Source organism: Artibeus jamaicensis, unplaced genomic scaffold, assembly GCF_021234435.1.
Source record: "Artibeus jamaicensis isolate MK-2021 breed Jamaican fruit bat unplaced genomic scaffold, CSHL_Jam_final scaffold_474, whole genome shotgun sequence".
Classification (NCBI taxonomy): domain Eukaryota; kingdom Metazoa; phylum Chordata; class Mammalia; order Chiroptera; family Phyllostomidae; genus Artibeus; species Artibeus jamaicensis.
In genome coordinates, this window is record NW_026522046.1 from 37,608,094 (window position 1) to 37,625,059 (window position 16,966).

The following is a 16,966-nucleotide window of genomic DNA, read 5'->3' on the forward strand; positions in this document are numbered from 1 at the left end:
AACACATACAAAGCACATACAGGGAGGTAGATGGTAGAAATGCTAGTTGACATTGCAATACAACGACCAACCTCAAAGCTCTTAGTGATTGGTCCAAGCAAGGTGTATCTAGTGCTCAAGCTTTGTATCCAAGGTGGGTTGCCAGGAAGCTTTTTTTGTGCTTTATCAACACTCAGCAGCCCAAGCTTGCAGAGGCTTTTTTGTGAGAGAGAGAAGAGCACCTGCCAAAGAGTGGATCAGCTCTGAAAGCTTTTTTTCGGAAGGGCTGTGCACTTCACTGGCCAGACCAAGTCACAGGACAATGCTTATTCTCAAACTGCAGGACAGAGGGAGCAGCTTATTACCAAGAGGCTGCAAGAGTAGAAAGCCAGATATTCAGTGACAAACAGGAATGATTACCATGGAGATGAACTTTTGTAGATCAGATATTTCTGTCTATGGAAAGAGCAAATTACTGGTGTCCTGCCTGCCGCCAACCCATTTTTTAACCTTCTCTCATTTCCAACCATTTGCTACTGCAAAGGTGACTGGGCATGGTGGGGAGCTGCCGTGGAAGGGCAGATGGCATTTACCAAGCAGTGCAGTGATTTGTAAATGGAGAGTAGGTAGAGCAGATAAAATGCCATTTCCATCGAGTTAACTTTTCCTCTACTTCCTGGAAGAAGGAGATGAGTCATGCTGTCCTTAGTATTCGGCATATCTGTTGAAGTTTTATTGAAGCTATCTTAATTGAATTTCCAAGACCTCTTCTGTATTCTTTGTTCCTTGGCATGCAGGGCCCTGGTCTTGTTTTATGGATGAAACATAGCCTCTTATTCTTAGGATATTAATGATATTTCTTTCACATGTTTATTTTCTCACCACTTTGGTTTTCTCCCCTCTTTCCTTCTTATTTGATTCTGTCTTGTTTTGTTCTCTTTCTACCTTTCACAGTAGAGGCCGTTCCTCATATGTCTGGTCTTCCTTAGATACCAAATTGTATTTAAAAGTGAGGCCTGAAAGTACCTTATTTAGAAGCACGAGTGTGGCTTATCAACTTGTGAATCTCACGGTAGCATTGCTACTATGGGATCATTTGTTCAGTTGGGGAAATCTCCAAATGCCTGTGTCCATAATGCAGAGGTTGTTAATCTGTGTGTGTATGTGTGTGTTTTGTGGCCATGTGGTATGAAGCCTGTGAACCCTGTTTAGGAATATTTTTAAATGCATGCAACCAATTTAGTCAAAATATTAAAAGTTAAATTTGTGGCACAGTAATATGTGCTTCATTAATATATTAAATAATAAGCTTTAGAGCTTTGTCTCATAACTTTTGAAATGATGATGAGTGTAAATACCCCTTCAATGTAATGTGATGGGAACATAATTGTGACAATGGTCGCAGGTATTGCTGTTACTATGCTGGTTTGTTGTCTACATAAAGAAATGACAGAAATGCTAAGTTTTAGAGGACAGTAAAAACAAAAAAATGAATGATCATTCTCATTTAAGTTCATAGATCTTCTGGTTAAAAATCCCTACTGGAGGCTTATATTTTTGGGTGGACTGATTCTTTTCCCAGAAGGCAGTACCAGTCTCCCACCTCAAGTCATCTTCAGGGGGAAGATTTTCCCATAATCCCAGTGAGTGCAGCACAGTAAATTACCCTCTGTCCTTACCTATTCTCGCTGTCTCCAAATCCAGAGACTGTCAGATAAAACCTCGCCATAAGTAGACCCCAGAGAAATCCATAAGTTTTCTCTCGATGGAGCAGGGTTAGAGAGGAAATATGGAAGGTCTAACTTCCCTTTTAAAGATGCTCGATCTATGTTTCTGTTTTCAGTCCCTTTTTCAATTTCTGGCTTTCAAGCATCAGTTGCTCACCAATCTCTGAGGTTTGCTGCAGTTTTGTGCGGAAATGACTAGCTTTATGGTGGGTGTTCTGTCTCAACAGATTCAGATCATTGCGTTTTTTAGTCTGCAGCCGTTACCAGTGATTAAAGTGTTCCAGACTTCACAATGCTACTTATGTTGTCTGTTGTCTTTTTGTCCTTGTGAGAGTGTTTTTCTTAATTCTTTTAATGTCATTGCTCTGTAAGGCTTTGGGAAGAAGTACAGATAGACATTTGTATTCAATGTATGCTATTTATCAGAAGCTTAGATGTATTCATAAATTCATAAGTAGCATTTTATTATGTCTGAACTCACATCTTTTCTTCCTCTCATAATAGCATACCTCCTCTCTGATTTAATAGGAAATTGAGTGGGAAACAAGGTTGATATGCAATGCCACTTTAAGAAAGACATCTATTTTGTATTTTAAGAAATCATTTCTTAAAAGAGCTTGTCTGAGGCACTCCCTAGGTGCTTTTAGCATCTCTACTTAGGACATCAGACTAGGAGTTCCTCCAAGGCAATGGCCAGAGGCCTGGGCTGTTTCTTCTCCTGGCAGAATGGTCAAAGTGGGGTGGGCCCTGTTGGTACAACCCTGCCGTAGAAAACAGCTACAGATTCTTGACAATATGCACAATACCACCCTGAAGTCACTGGAGAGACAGTAAAAGCAGGCATGGAGGAGGATAGAAACTTAGGAATAGGAAATGGGATAGGGTGGGTTTCCTATAGAGGGGACTCTTTGCCCAAGGGCAGCACCAGTCAGATCAAATGATTTGGCTACACTTTGGATAGAGGCCCCCCCCCACCTCCGGCAGAGGCAGCGTACTGGTTTCAAGAACTAGAGGACAGGATCTAGGACTATCTAAGCAGATGGAAAGTAAGGGGTAAATCAGGGAAAGGAGGAACTAGCAGGAGAAGAGGACACTAATTTTGCACATAAATTCTGGGAAAAGTCTCAGAATCACCTCTGGATTATTCATGCTTGGGGCAAATGGGCAGCTGCTCAGCTAAGGCTTAAAGAACCAAAGGGAAATTTTTAGCAGATATTCACTGCAGGAGTGACGAAGACTGGGACGTGAGTCCTTCCATGTTACCTTCCTGATAAAATGAACAAAAAACCCAACTTTTGAAAAAATAACAGAATCCAGACTCTGCCGTGTAGTTTTCACAGTGTCCAGGATGCATCTCAAATTACTAGGTGTGTAGTTAAGAGGAAAGGAAGTTACAGCCTGGCAGGACATTTGCTTCCGTCCACAACATCCACAGAGACAGCTCGTTCATGCCAAAGGCCCTGGCCATTTGGCCCTCTCCAAAGCATGTGTGAGCAAGCACACTTGGCCCTTGCCAGATGGGTCTTAATATTCTGTCCTGTGCAATATGACCACACTTAGGAAACATCCCTGGGTTCAGATAGCCCATAACAGTTGTTTATACTCTGGGTTTACAGAATTAATACTGAAAAATACTATCATGTTTTATTGGGCCATTATGCTGCGGACGTATTGTCAATAATAACCCTTATCGTCTCTGCAGCCCAGCTGGTCACTACACTGGGGGTTAGGCAGGTGGGCTGGCGTGGACTACAAGTCTCCACAAATGTTTTGGACAGGACCAAATGTCTATGAATCAGTTTATTAGCCAGAGATTTATCATAGAAATGCCATGTTTATAAACTGCTTTCTGACATACAAAACTACGTTTTATAAACTCTTCGGAGTCAGGGTTCATCTCTAGTGACATGTTGATTGGTGGCCATGATGAGGTGCCCTGGGAACCCTTAGGACAGACTGGTTCATGAGAATGGTGGAGGAGAAGGTAATTTTTTAAAAATTGCATAACATTATTTGACTCATTTTTAAAGTATAATCTTATAATTAAAATAGCTATCTAGATATTTTTATATTATGAGGATAAGAGTATAGATAGAGAATAAGATAAATTATAATTTGAGTATAGAATTGCACGGACAGAATAATTTGCTGGGAAGCCAAAACCACTTCAGAATAGGTTAAGTGCTTCAGAACACATTCAATCACAAAATTTCTCCACTATTAATTCTGTTATATATTTAATTCCTATTTGGCAATTAATTTTGTGTTAACATTATATAATGTATTTTCTTATAATCATAAGATCTTTGCTATTTTAAAATATTTTATTTTTAGCCCTGGCCAGTGTGGCTCAGTGGATTGAGTGATGGCCTTTGAACCAAATGGTCGCTGGTTCAATTCCCAGTTGGGGCACCTGCCTGGGATGCAAGCGAGGTCCCTAGTAGGGGGCATGTGCACAAAAGGCAACCACACATGGGTGTTTCTCTCTTTCTCTTTCTCCCTCTCTTCCTCTCTCTCTAAAAATAAATAAATAAATGTTTTAAAACAATTTATTTATTTATTTATTTATTTATTTATTTATTTATTTATTTATCTTTAGAGGGGAAGGAGAGAGGGAGAGAAACATCAGTGTATGGTTGCTTCTGGTGCGTCCCCTGCTGGGAACTGGCCTGCAGGGAACTCGCTTGCAACCCAGGCATGTGCCCTGACTGGGAATTGAACCTCGATCCTCTGGTTCTCAGGCCTGTGCTCAATCCACTGAGCTACACCAGCCAGGGCTTGTTTTAAAACAATTTTATTTTTAAATTTCCATTTTTTCATTTATTACATCCTGTTAAGGTCTCTGGACCTGCCTCCTACATGGTGAAGTGGTATTCTTCAAAATATTCTTCAAAATATTCTTCAAAATATTCTTCACACAGCTGCTGCTCTCTGCTCAAATGCTACCTCCTGGGGCCCCATACCTGCTCATCCCTGACCATTCAGTTGGAAGTAGCACCCACATCATTCTCCATCCTGGCTGCTTTGTTCATTTATTTTCCATAGAAAGATAATAAGAAATAACTGTAAGTTTAATTCCAAGATGGCAAACTTAATGAGTGATAACGCAAGCAAACAGTGGCATTGTATTATGGACATTAGAAGCTTCAGCCTAAGAAAACACCTAATTTATGCACATATTTAAATTAATACTCCAAATAAAACTAACGATGGCTTACCTTATGCAGGTCTCCATAATGAGAGATGAAGCAGATGATTTAAAGTAGTTTAAACATGTGCATAAATTAGGTGTTTTCTTAGGTGGGAGTAGACCTTGCTACCTTTAAATATCAAAGATTTCTAAAACAAAGTAAAACAGGAACAAATGATTTGTAACTTTTAAAACAAAATAGAAGCTCAGCGCACAGATCAAGAAAACTATGATCTTAGTTTTTAATTTCAGAAAAAGTTAGGGTAATATATTTGTGAGCTTTAATTCTCTTGATATTTTCTTAAAATGCAGTCTTTCAAATACAGAATGGAAAGTTTTAAAAATACAAAATGAAATACAAAATGTGAAATCATACCTTAAAAAATCTTTTTGTCATGGAACAGACTTGGTTAAATGTGTCCCTCCCTCCTTGTCCCAAGGTCCAATAATTTCGGCAACAACAACAAAAACAGTAAGAGCAACAACAACAGATGTTTCTGCTGTAACATGATATATGCATTTCTGCGAAAAAACTTAAGTTCTACAAAACCATAAATTAAAAATAATATGATTTATGGGAAAACCAGATCAGAGAGAGATGCAACTTGCTAGTCAACACCAGTGGTGACCAGTATTTCCTGGGGCCTGAAGCATGTAAAATTTTGAGGACCCCTTTTTAAGGACAATACATTAGTTTAACTGACTGACACAACTCAGCAGTGTGAATTCACATATGTTTTATTAGGTTCCTGGCTGCAAATCCTGTGACCTCTGCTTCAAATGGCAATAACTTTGCAATATCTTTTTCCAAACAGAGAAGTGAGAGATAACGTAGTATTTCCTCTAACACAGTGACTTTCAACCTTTTTCATCTCATGGCACGCATGAACGAATCGCTCAAGTTCTGTGGCACACAAAAAATTTATATATTTGTTGATCTGATTAGAAACAGGTATAATTTTGATTCATGCACACAAAATGGTTATTGTGTTGGCTATTGTCATTTTTTGACAATCTAAGGGAAAAGAGGTCAGTGCCCCTGACTAAATAGTATCGCATCTTTTAAAAATTCTTGTTGCAAACCAGTGTGCCACCGCACACCAGTTGAAAATCGACGTTCTAACATGATGTCTTGAAATCTGCTTTGGGTTGTTTGAACATTTTGGGAACCATTCCTACATCAGAATGGCTAACAAAACTTGACTGTACTTTGAAGCGACTATGAACAACATAAACGTATACTAAACTTAGACTGAATGTATCCACAATTCCACGTCCCCCAGCTAGATCCCTAAAATGGGGCAGCCGTTCCCAAGCCCCTCAGGGAGAAAAGACTGAAATGAAAAGAGGCTATAGCCTTAAAAAGAGACACTCAAAATATCTTTCTTTGCAAGTGTTACAAAAACACAGAGCCAGGTGAATGTGCCATCTTAGATGCAATGCAAAGGCCAGTGCAAGATAGGAGCACTGACAAGAAAGCTTCATTAATGCTACAATGGATTCTCCTGGGCTTGGAGTACTCAAACTAAACGGATACTCAGGAAAGAAGATGCCCAGCTTGGGGAGGAAGTTCAACTATGGCTGGAGTCTGCCTCACAGGATGTTAAAGAGGCACAGGAGATGCAGGCCGGTAATGACCTGGATACACAAAGTTGGGGAGAGTCAGGCTCTACACATGCAGCAAGCAGCACACCTATAGCGGCAGCTGCATATGTCAACCTGGGGAGTGCCAGAGAGAGAGAGGGGGATTCTGCCTGCACGTGGTACAGTGGAGACAGGATGCGGGCAGCCATGACTGTGAGAGACTTTTGGCTTTTTGGAGAGGCGGTGTGTGAAGAAATCTGGATAGTGACTCAGCGCTGCAGTAGAAATGTCCAGAGAGACTTTTTAATAGGGGAACTGAGGCATGCTGGACACACACCCCATGCACAGCTGCCCAGATGGCGAGGGGAAAGGACTGGGGGTGCAGTTTGCTCCCACTCAGTGCAGCTGCACAGAGAAATCAGAAAGGTGCACAGCAAAGGGATTTCTCAGCGCCAGCCCGGAACAGCACAGCAGGCTGGAGACTGCACAGAGTGCAGAGTTCAGGACTGTGTCTCCTACTAGGGTGGTGGACTGGGAACTGGACAGGTGGGAGGGAGCAACTGAGATTATCTACAGCCAGACAGATCCACCTTCCCTAGGGAAGACGGAATGTCCAGAAAGGGCTTAACACACCCAGCCCCGCTTCCTGCAGGATAGAGAGCAGGAGTGACTCAAGAACCCTCTGCAGGATGCACATGTGCAGGAGAAAGAGAAAGAGAAATGCCTAAAGGGCCCATATTGAACTTTTCTCAGGGGGACAAAATACCTCATTCCCAGGGCCCTATTCCACTGAGGTCAGCAAAGCTGGGAGATCAGAAATCAGGGCAGTAAGGGAGATTCAGAGCCCCCCTCAGCCTCTGCTTTCACACAGAGCTGTCCTCAGCACCAATCAAGAAAGAGCTGACCCTTGTACACAGATTGGCCCCTCCCTCGAAAGGGACAGCTAATTCAGCAGAAATATGTGCTATTGGAAATAAGCAGGGACAGACAAAGAGGGGTGGTGCAGGGGCAGGGGGAACACACCCACAAATTTCCCAGAAGACTAAACAGTGCCTCCCAGGGCAGTTCCAGAGGTCCTGCTCTCTCGATCACAATAGAAGCCCCCTCTAGAAGCAGGTGGAGGTGATACAGGTGGTGCTGCCAGATGTCCGACCTTAAGCTGATAAAAAACCACAGGCGGACGCAGAGAGAAGACAGAAGGCAAACACCAAACTCTGCTGAGACAAATTCCACCTCTTTTTTTTTTCAGAATTTGCATTATTTTTTTTCACATAGCCTTTTAAGACTTCTTCTTTGGTGTCAACAATATTCCAAGTAATTCACTATTCTTTGTCTTTTATTTCTTATTCCTTTTATTTAGATTTTTATTTTACTTTTATTTCAGATCTCACATTGTACCCTTTCCTTGTCTTACTCCATTTTGTCTTTCCCCTGCATATGCTTATTTGACTTTGGAACTTTATTTTTTTTCCCTTTCTTACCGTGGATTCTGTTCCTTACTTGTAGGGAACTGCTCTGCCTGGTTTCAGGAACTGTAATTACCCCCTGTGGCTAGGGATGAGCGAGTGACCTCCAGAATGCGAGCCGCAGGAGACAAAGCTTGTTTCTGGTAGCAAATGCTGCCTCAGTTTCTTCCCTGCCCCCAAAGCATGGTCAGAAGTCAGAGACGGGTAAGACCCCTCAGAGGGGGGGCAACCTAAGCCAGACTCGAACACTTGGGAGGCCATCATGGAAGGACTGGGGGGGGAGGGGCTGCGACAAAGAGGGAGAAAGGGACCCTTGCTCCCCGGCTATTCTGACATAGCCCAAGTCCCCAAGTCCTCTGGGAGAAGTGCTTCCTGGCTCTAATCCACTTAAGCCTGAAAACTTGTGTGGGGAGGCGGCGCAGCTCCTTGCCTTACTAGAGCAGTACCCAGGGTAAATCAGGCATAAGAAAGAATTTCTAAAAGCCCTGTGAAATCTGCTTTGCTAAGAGTGCTTTCATTCATATGTTTCATTTAAGGGTCCGAGCAGGAAATGAGTATGTCTCCCAAAGTTTCTGCAAACCCCCTTTCCTGACAGACACTGACTCAGGCTAAGCCCTCAGATTTCTTTGAAATACTATCTACTGTTTGATCCTTGCTGCCCTGTATTCCTGTGTATCACAACCCAATAAAAACCTCTAGAGGAAGGGGCTCGTGGCCTTTTCCTCTGAGAAACTGGCCACCTCTCCTCCCCAAGCAGATCATGTCTTGGTGGTGTTTACTTTCATCCATGGTGGACGGGGGGACTTGAGGGCAATGTCGCCCCCACACTTCCTCTCATTATTTCTTCTTCCTCTATCCTCTCAAAATCATTTTTCCTTACTCATATTCTCTTTTGCCTATAATATTCTTATTCTCTTTCCACCTTTATTAATCTTTGTTCAGAGGTCAGTGTTATTGACCCTGTTCTGGTTTTTCTGCAATTTTGTTCCCTTTGGTTCACTACTTTGTAAATTTAATTTCGAATCCCATATTCTACCCTTCCCTTCTCCTACTCCATTTTGCCACCCCCTTCCCTGTTTTACTTACATTTTAAATTTTATTTTCTCCCTTTCTTTGCCCTGTTGCTATTCCCTACCCTTATTATTTCTCCTCCCTCTTCCCACTCAAAATCTTATTTATCTCCTTTAGTTATCTCATGCTCCCTTTTTCCAATCTTATAATATTCTTAGTCTCTCTCCACCTTTATTAATCTTTGCTCAATTGCTGTTGATATTGCTGATGTGGTAGGTGGGTATTTTAGCTGGCGTGAGCTTGGTTTTCTGGGTAGTATTGCTTTGTTAACCAGCACCTGCACGACAGCACACAAACGCGGTGGAGGATGTGACTCCCAGTCAGCCCGCTGGAGGGGAGAACCCAACAATGAGTGAGCCATCAGTGATCAAAGTCCCAAACAGTAAGACAGCCCGCATAAACTGAATAAAGGACAATCCTGGAGCATTCCGCTCGGGAGATCAAAGAGACTTCACCACTGAGTCCCACAGAACTCCTACCACAGAAGTTCGGCCCGTGAAGACAAGCAGACAAAGTTGAGCAACCCGAGAGGCAGAAACAAACAAAAAGTCACATAAAATGAGGAGACAAAGAAATAACCCCTAATTAAAAGGAAAGGAGGAATCGCCAGAAAAAGAGCTAAATGAAATTGAGGCAAGCAATCTATCAGACATAGAATTCAAAATAATGGTTGTAAGGATGCTCAAGGAATTCAGTGAGAACTACAAGGAACTTTATGGAGGCTATGAGGAACTTAGTGGGCACTCCAGTTTCCACATACGTAATGTAAATAATCATGTTTAAAACAACACAACTTCCCTGTTATACCAATACCATTCCCCGAGTTACCCATCATGACTGAGATAATTGATGTGATAAAAGCATACACTGGCAAAGAATAGATGGTAGCTAATAATTACTGAGCACCAGCTGCCATTTTAAATAGTTTCATAAATATCAACTCAGTTATTCCTGAGTTACTCACCTATGGAACATACTCTGGCATTATTACCATATTACAAACATTTGTGTAGAGGTAAGAACTTTGTTTATTTGACTGTTCCTGGGCTTAACCGAGAACCCACTGGTTCTCAACTAATACCAAGAACTCTTTTCAATTACTTTGATCAAATGTGAATAACCTTCATGGCATTTTATTTTCAATACTCCAGAGTATATTTACCATAGTAATTTGAAATAGGCTTTATGTAAATCTGTGTAAATGCAGAGAAGTGGTACTTCATGGAATGACAGTGTAATCTGATCTCTTGACAGGACAGTAAGAGTCCAAAATGAAATGTTTTGGGTTTACTTAGATCAATGTGGTCCAAGGGCCATTTGTTCCACACTCTCCTACTGGTAAATGGTTAATAAAATGTAGGTTTCTTGACCCTATTTTAGATCAACTGAACTTGAATTTCTAGATTAGGTCCTGGGAAAAGATGTCTTTAGCAATCACCCCCAGATGTTCTCATGCATAATGAAGCTTAGAAACCTCTAATTTAAATTAATATAAATGCTGTGTGCTTTCTACTGTCAGTTGAATACACATAATCTATGTCTAGTATTTATAATCACCAGACATTTAAAAGCTTGAATGTTGCTTTAAAAGTGAATAAATCTATTTTTTTGTTTCCACTATGCTAGTAAAGGGTTACAAGTGTTATTTGAAACAAATAATGCAGTACAGGAAAACAAACTACGATATTTTGCAGCTCTTTAAATCAGGTTAACAATTAATTGAAATACCTGGGGGTTAGTCTTCCTGATAACATAATCTGAAAACATAGAATAAATTTTGCTTGCTTTGAATGAATCATTTCAGGATAAGCTCTTTTCCCTTATGAACTTTCTTTCTTAGAAACAAATTTTATTCCAGAAAAGCAATGAATTTTGGGACTTTCAGTTTTGTCTGAGCTCTCCCTTCTCATCAATATTTAAATGAGAAGAAAACATCCAGGCTCATTCTTTTAAAAAGTTTAATGAATTTTTAAAAATGTATAAATATAGCTGGGAAAGTCTGCTAATGATTTAAGGGTCTTATTTTTAATATTATAGCACATTAATTTCCCTTCCAAAATTCTCTTCCACATTTCATGGGAAAATAATTTCTCTCAATAAATCTGAAATGAAGTTAATTATTTTAGTCATTTTGATCACAACATTTAATTATTGTCACTCAATTTTCTGGGGCCTGTGTGTGTTTGTCTTTATTCCATGTTACCCACAGAGCACAGTCTCCATCCAGTATGCTAAATTAATATTTCTCTTGTCACTGAAATGGGTTTTTGGTGCACTACAAAAATGCATACTTGTGGGTCATCCCCTAAAAATTCTCATTTCCTAGTTGAGGCATTTACACATCAAAAAGCCAGAGATTGTCAAGTTTTAGATTGGTTCAGAATTGGAATAAAGTAAATCTAAAATTCCTTTGCATTATCTGCATTAACTAACATGCTCAAATTAAAAATAAAGAAGAAAAAAGGGAACATGCAAATACTTTTTAATCCTATATACTTTTTCCCTTGTAAAGTGAGTTTCAACAAACGAAATTAATTTCTTTATTTGCTGTTTATAAAAACCAAATGTTAGAATTTTAATTTCTCATTTTCGTTGTTATGCTTTCCTGGTTGATTGACCTTCTTTTCATTGTCCAATATCACTTTTTATCTCTGGTAATATTTGCTGCTCTGAACTTCACTTTGTGGTACATTAAGGTAACCACACTCTAATTTTTCTTTGCTGAGTGTTTGCATGGTATGTTACCATGGATTTTCCATCCTTCCACAATTTTTTCTTGTCGTGGTGTAATAGCTCATTGCTTTCCCCCCAGCTTCATTAAGCTATAATTGACAATGCAAATCATATATCTTTAAGGCGTGCAACTTGATGATTTGATATACATTAATGAATAATCATCACACTCAAGGTAATTAACACATCTATCACCTCACATAGTTAACTTTTTCTTGTGTGTGTGTGTGTTTGTTGAGAAAACTTAAGATCTAACCTCTCAGCACATTTCAATTGCAAATACAGTGTTGTCAACCATAGTCACATTATCCATGAGCTCTCCTGAACTCAGTCATCTCGCACACTTGAAACTTTGTGCCCTGGGACCAAAGTCTCCCAAGTCCTCCCCTCTCATACTTCACTCTACCTATAGTGTTGTAGTTGAAGTCAGTTTCATGTAGATGGGATAAACTCTGTTAGTTAAAAATACCCATTCTCTGTCCTTCATTATAGTTGGCGTGTTTGATCGTTAATGTAATTATCGATGTTTGGATTTAGGTCTATCATTTTACTACTTGTTTTCTCTGTTTTTCATTCGATTGATTCCCCTTTCCTACTTTCTTTGGACTGCATCGAACTGTAGGTTTTTTAGTTTATTTATTTCTTTATTTGAGAAATGCTGTAAGGATTATAGAATAAACACTTACTTTTTCATCATCAGTTACAACCACTTTTATACCACTTTAGTTGGGATATTTAACTTCACCATCTTATAGATCCCCTTATCCTTGATGCTTATAGTTGCATTTTATTTTGAAACTGCATCTACACTGAAAACACTACACGTTTTTACATGCAACAGTCTAACATATTTTGAGGGGAAATATAATCTGCTATGTTTACCCAGATATATACCAGTTTTGTTACTCTTCTGATATTCCAAGTTTCCTTCTGGTCCTATTTGCCTTCTTTCTGAAAACCTTTTTAACAATCCTTTGATTTTACTATTTTGTTATGGTATTATTTTATCCAAATTATAGTTTTGCCCAGCACTATATAGTTAATATTTGTACAAACATTTATATAAAAATCCCTGAATTGTTATAATATTAAAATAGTGTGCTTTACTCCTTTTGGTGATAATTGTCCTTAAAAGACTTTTTAGTGAGTGTTTTGTTTAATACGTAAGTTTTATACTTAACAAATGTAGTGATACAATCCAGAGTCTGAGAGTAAATCTAAAAATGTAGATATTGTTTCAAAAAATTTAACCTAAGAATAAAATGTATACAACACTTATTTTGCTCAATTGGAAATTCTATGAGAGTAGAAGCTTTTCCATACACAGCCCAGGCTTTTCACATGAGAAAAACAGTGCAATATAGTGAGAAGACAAAATTAATATCAGATCAGCCCAGATTCAAATACTGCTTCTTTTAGTTGCTGTTTCCCAGCAAGATCAGTGATCTTTTTAGATCAGGTCTCTTCTGCTCACTAAATATTTTCTTAATCTGACAGTATCTTTATTTCCCCATTATTCCTGAAGGATATTTTTGCTCTTTATATAAGTCTAAAGTGATGGTTATTTTTTCAAAAACTTAACATACCACTTCTCCAGCCTCCCTGGTTTCTGATAAGTGTGGAGTCATTAAAACCATAGCTCTTGAACACGTAATTTGTTGTTTCTTTTTGGGGGCTTTCAAGATTTTTTTCTTTACTTTTCAGTAGTTTGATTATGATGTATCTGGGTATGGAGTTTTAAAATTTTACCCTTTAAAAAATTTATTAAGATTCTTGAGTCTTTAGTTTCTGTCTTTCACCAAACTGGGGAAGGTTTCAGCACCACACTGTGTCCTCCCTTCCGGGAGCTGGACGGCATGACCTGGACGACCTGGACGGCATGAATGCTAGACCTTGTCCCGGAGGCCCCTGACACTCTGTACTTTTCCCCTCAGTATATTTTCTTCCTGTTTCCAGATGTATAATTTCTATTGCTTTGTCTCCAAGTTCACTTACTCTTTACTCTTACTCTTTACTTTGAATATTATGTTGTAAGACTTTGGGTTTTGTTTCAGACTACGGGGAATTTTGATATTTTGGTTTTAGCAAGCAATCAACCAAGTTCAAATTAGACTACACATTCCAATCAGACTTTGGGGGATTGTTGCTTTAACATAAGTTCCATTGTCAAAGCCTTTATAGTCATGTTTGGATCTGTCCTATGTGCACAACACTCAACTGCTGATGTAGGATCTGGGTAGCTGTCTACCCCATATTTAGTTATCAAGCTCAGTGGTGTACAGGTTAGAGTCAGATCCATGCCTGTGTGAACGAGATGAGCCCAGGAGTTCACAAGCAATGTCTGTGGTCACCTTCTTGAACTCCTCTATCTTGGTGATCTCCCTAGTATTGGGTTGGCCAAAAAGTCTGTATGGTTTTTCCCTCAAAATAAAAGACATTTTTTCATTTTCACTAATAACTTTATTGATTTACATATTTTGAGTATGTCAGTTATCTCCTGCAGGGCATAATGTTGATTGTTCTCAGTTAATGTCTCGATTAGATTACTACCAACTTCAACTGCTCTACCTGATTGTGGAGCATCATCCAATGAGAAATCTCCAGCATGTAACTTCGCAAACCACCTTTGACATGTTCGATCCATCACAGCACCTTCTTCATGTACTGCACAAATCTTTTTTTGCATTTCCGTTGTGTTTTTACCTTTCTTGAAGCAATAAAGCACAATTGGCTGAAAATGTTGCATATTTTCCTCCATCTTCAATATTAAAACGGCTACATAATAATTTACCACTTTTGATAACTTTTTAAATGTATACTGGTATCATAACTGTAACAATACAAACAAAATTGTTTCAAATGAAGTTAAAGACAACTGAATGCTACTACAGCCATCTTACGGAAAAAAAATCTAACCAACTCTTTGGCCAACCCAATATTTTCTGATTCCCTGGGGCAACCCATTTAAGTTCTCTGGTCAGAAAGATGGGCTTTATTTACTCTGCTCTTTGCATTCTTCCACAAATGGGCTCATATTCAGGACAGTGGAAGGACAGTGGAAGGACAAAGAAGGAAAAAAGCAATGTAGGTTCACCCTGTCTTCCTGGTATTACAACATTCTAATCAGAAAGGAAGTTTCCTTATACTCAGAGTTTTAGGTCCCTGTAAGGTCCGGTTGCCATCGTTGTCACTGACACTGTTGCAGCAGCCAAAAGATCACTTGGGAGCTACAAAAGAGAACTAAAATATCTGGGTACTTCCCCCACTGTCTTTGAGCATGAAGAGACCTTGCTCATTTGGCCAGAACTGGAGAGATTCTCTTTGTCCATGTCCCAAAGCCTACTTATGTGTTTTAGCTATGTTTAATCCAGAGTGGAGCAAACAGAGGAAAATAACCACCAAGATCATGGCTAGTTTAGGTAGTACTTCAAATGTTGGTCTTGTTCACCAATCTGCCTGCTATTATTTGTTTTCCATCTATCTGAAATAGCTGCTCTGTGCATTCCATCCAAATTCTATAATTGCATTCAGTAAGGGAAGGGAGTGGAGTGTGCTCCCTGCTGTACCCCAAATTGAGGCCCACCTACCCAGTAAAAAGTAATGAGACAAAAATTACTGCAAACACTATGCAAAATCTAAAGCAAAAGAAGCTAGCTCTTTAAAGCCAACACTCTGTGTAAAAACAACCTTACTTTAGAATTGATAGACCTCAGCTGATCCTTTTTATGGTCAATGACGTTTTATTCAGCATGCAGCTGGCATTTATTTGCCATCAATGAAAATGCTTTCAATCTGGCAACTGTTGCCAATGTACAGTGTATACAACATCATCAGAGGGAAGTCATTGCCCTTTTCATGGCTGCAGGTCTTCTAAGCACTTGATATATTGAGAGAACTGCTGACTAACACATTTTTTAAAAAAGTATAATCAAGGCAATTCTTGACTTTTACATGCAAAGTCATGCTGAAGTCTAGAGAGTACTGGGATCCCTCTGCCAAAATGGCGAGCAGTTAGACCACTGCGCTGTGCATTGATTACTGAGAGTCATCAGAGAACCAGCCCTTGCACAGTGTACACATCAAAAGTTGTGAGTAAAATTAATTTGGACTAACTGGAACTCTGTGTAAGGAATCTTTTTACAAAGCAAATCATTGCCCCCTGATATTTCATATTACGTGTGTGATTGTTTCCTAAATCAGGCATATCTATTTTTATTTAGCCTTGTTTCCTCCATTTTTCGGTCAGCTTCTCTAATGCACAACTCAGCCTAGGGCAACACGGCAGGTTTGTAACACTTCTTCCGGGTGACGTCAGGGGCGATGCTGTGGTTTTAACAACTGCTGGGCAGCAAGACCTGGTGCCTAACTAGCTGCCTTCTCGGCTGTCAGACTGCAGTCACATTTGATTAAGTAGATTGTGCACAGGGCACAGCAGAAGTAATGCCTGCTTGAGAGTGGTTGGTAGGGTTATGAGTATAATAATTAATAGCTTTAATTTGAACATTTCACCTAAACGTTCATATGGTATGCTTGAGTGTGATATTGTTATGTTACAGAATTACATGCTTATGAATTTGTAATACAAGATTTTGTAATAAAAGGGGAGCTTGATTGGTGCTGGTCCCTGTATTTCAGTGAACACTGAGAGGGCTCTCCTGGGGAGACATGCCCATGTTTTGGCCAGGAGCACCAGGAAGGGAGCCTTACACCCAAAGCAGTGTTCTGCTGGTCAGTCACGGGCTCCCCAAATGACCTTGGAGGAGTCACTTTGCTCCCCGTGTGTTTCATCTGTTTCCCAAGTCCAGATGTTTTCATCACACAATGTTTTCATTAATGTCAGGAAAAATTTCCCAAGCCATTCTAAGTGCTTTTATGTACAAATATATCCTTCCGTCTGATTCTGAGATGTAGGTAACCTGTTACTGCTATTCCCTCATTATAAATTAATAAATTGAGGCACAGTGATATTAGGAGAATAAAAATCACACAGCACAGAAGAGGAACGCACCATTTTTATCAATTCTTCTATGACCTATGATCACTGAAACCTCTATGAATTAAGAACAAACTCATGAAGAGTTGTCTCCTGTTTAAGTCCAGGAAAGGGGCAAAGTCTATTTACTTAATCCAAGTATAGGTATTACTCAAGATTGCAACCACAAATTCAAGTTTTCACCATTTATTTACTAAATTTAAACTTAAATATCTCCCTCTGC

General features: G+C 39.5%; 1 protein-coding gene across 1 annotated transcript in view; it reads right to left on the reverse strand.

Annotated features, from left to right (window-relative positions):
• Positions 1-16,966, reverse strand: part of CYYR1 (cysteine and tyrosine rich 1) — a 95,445-nt gene that overhangs the window by 59,435 nt on the left and 19,044 nt on the right. The gene's annotated exons all lie outside the window — the stretch shown is intronic.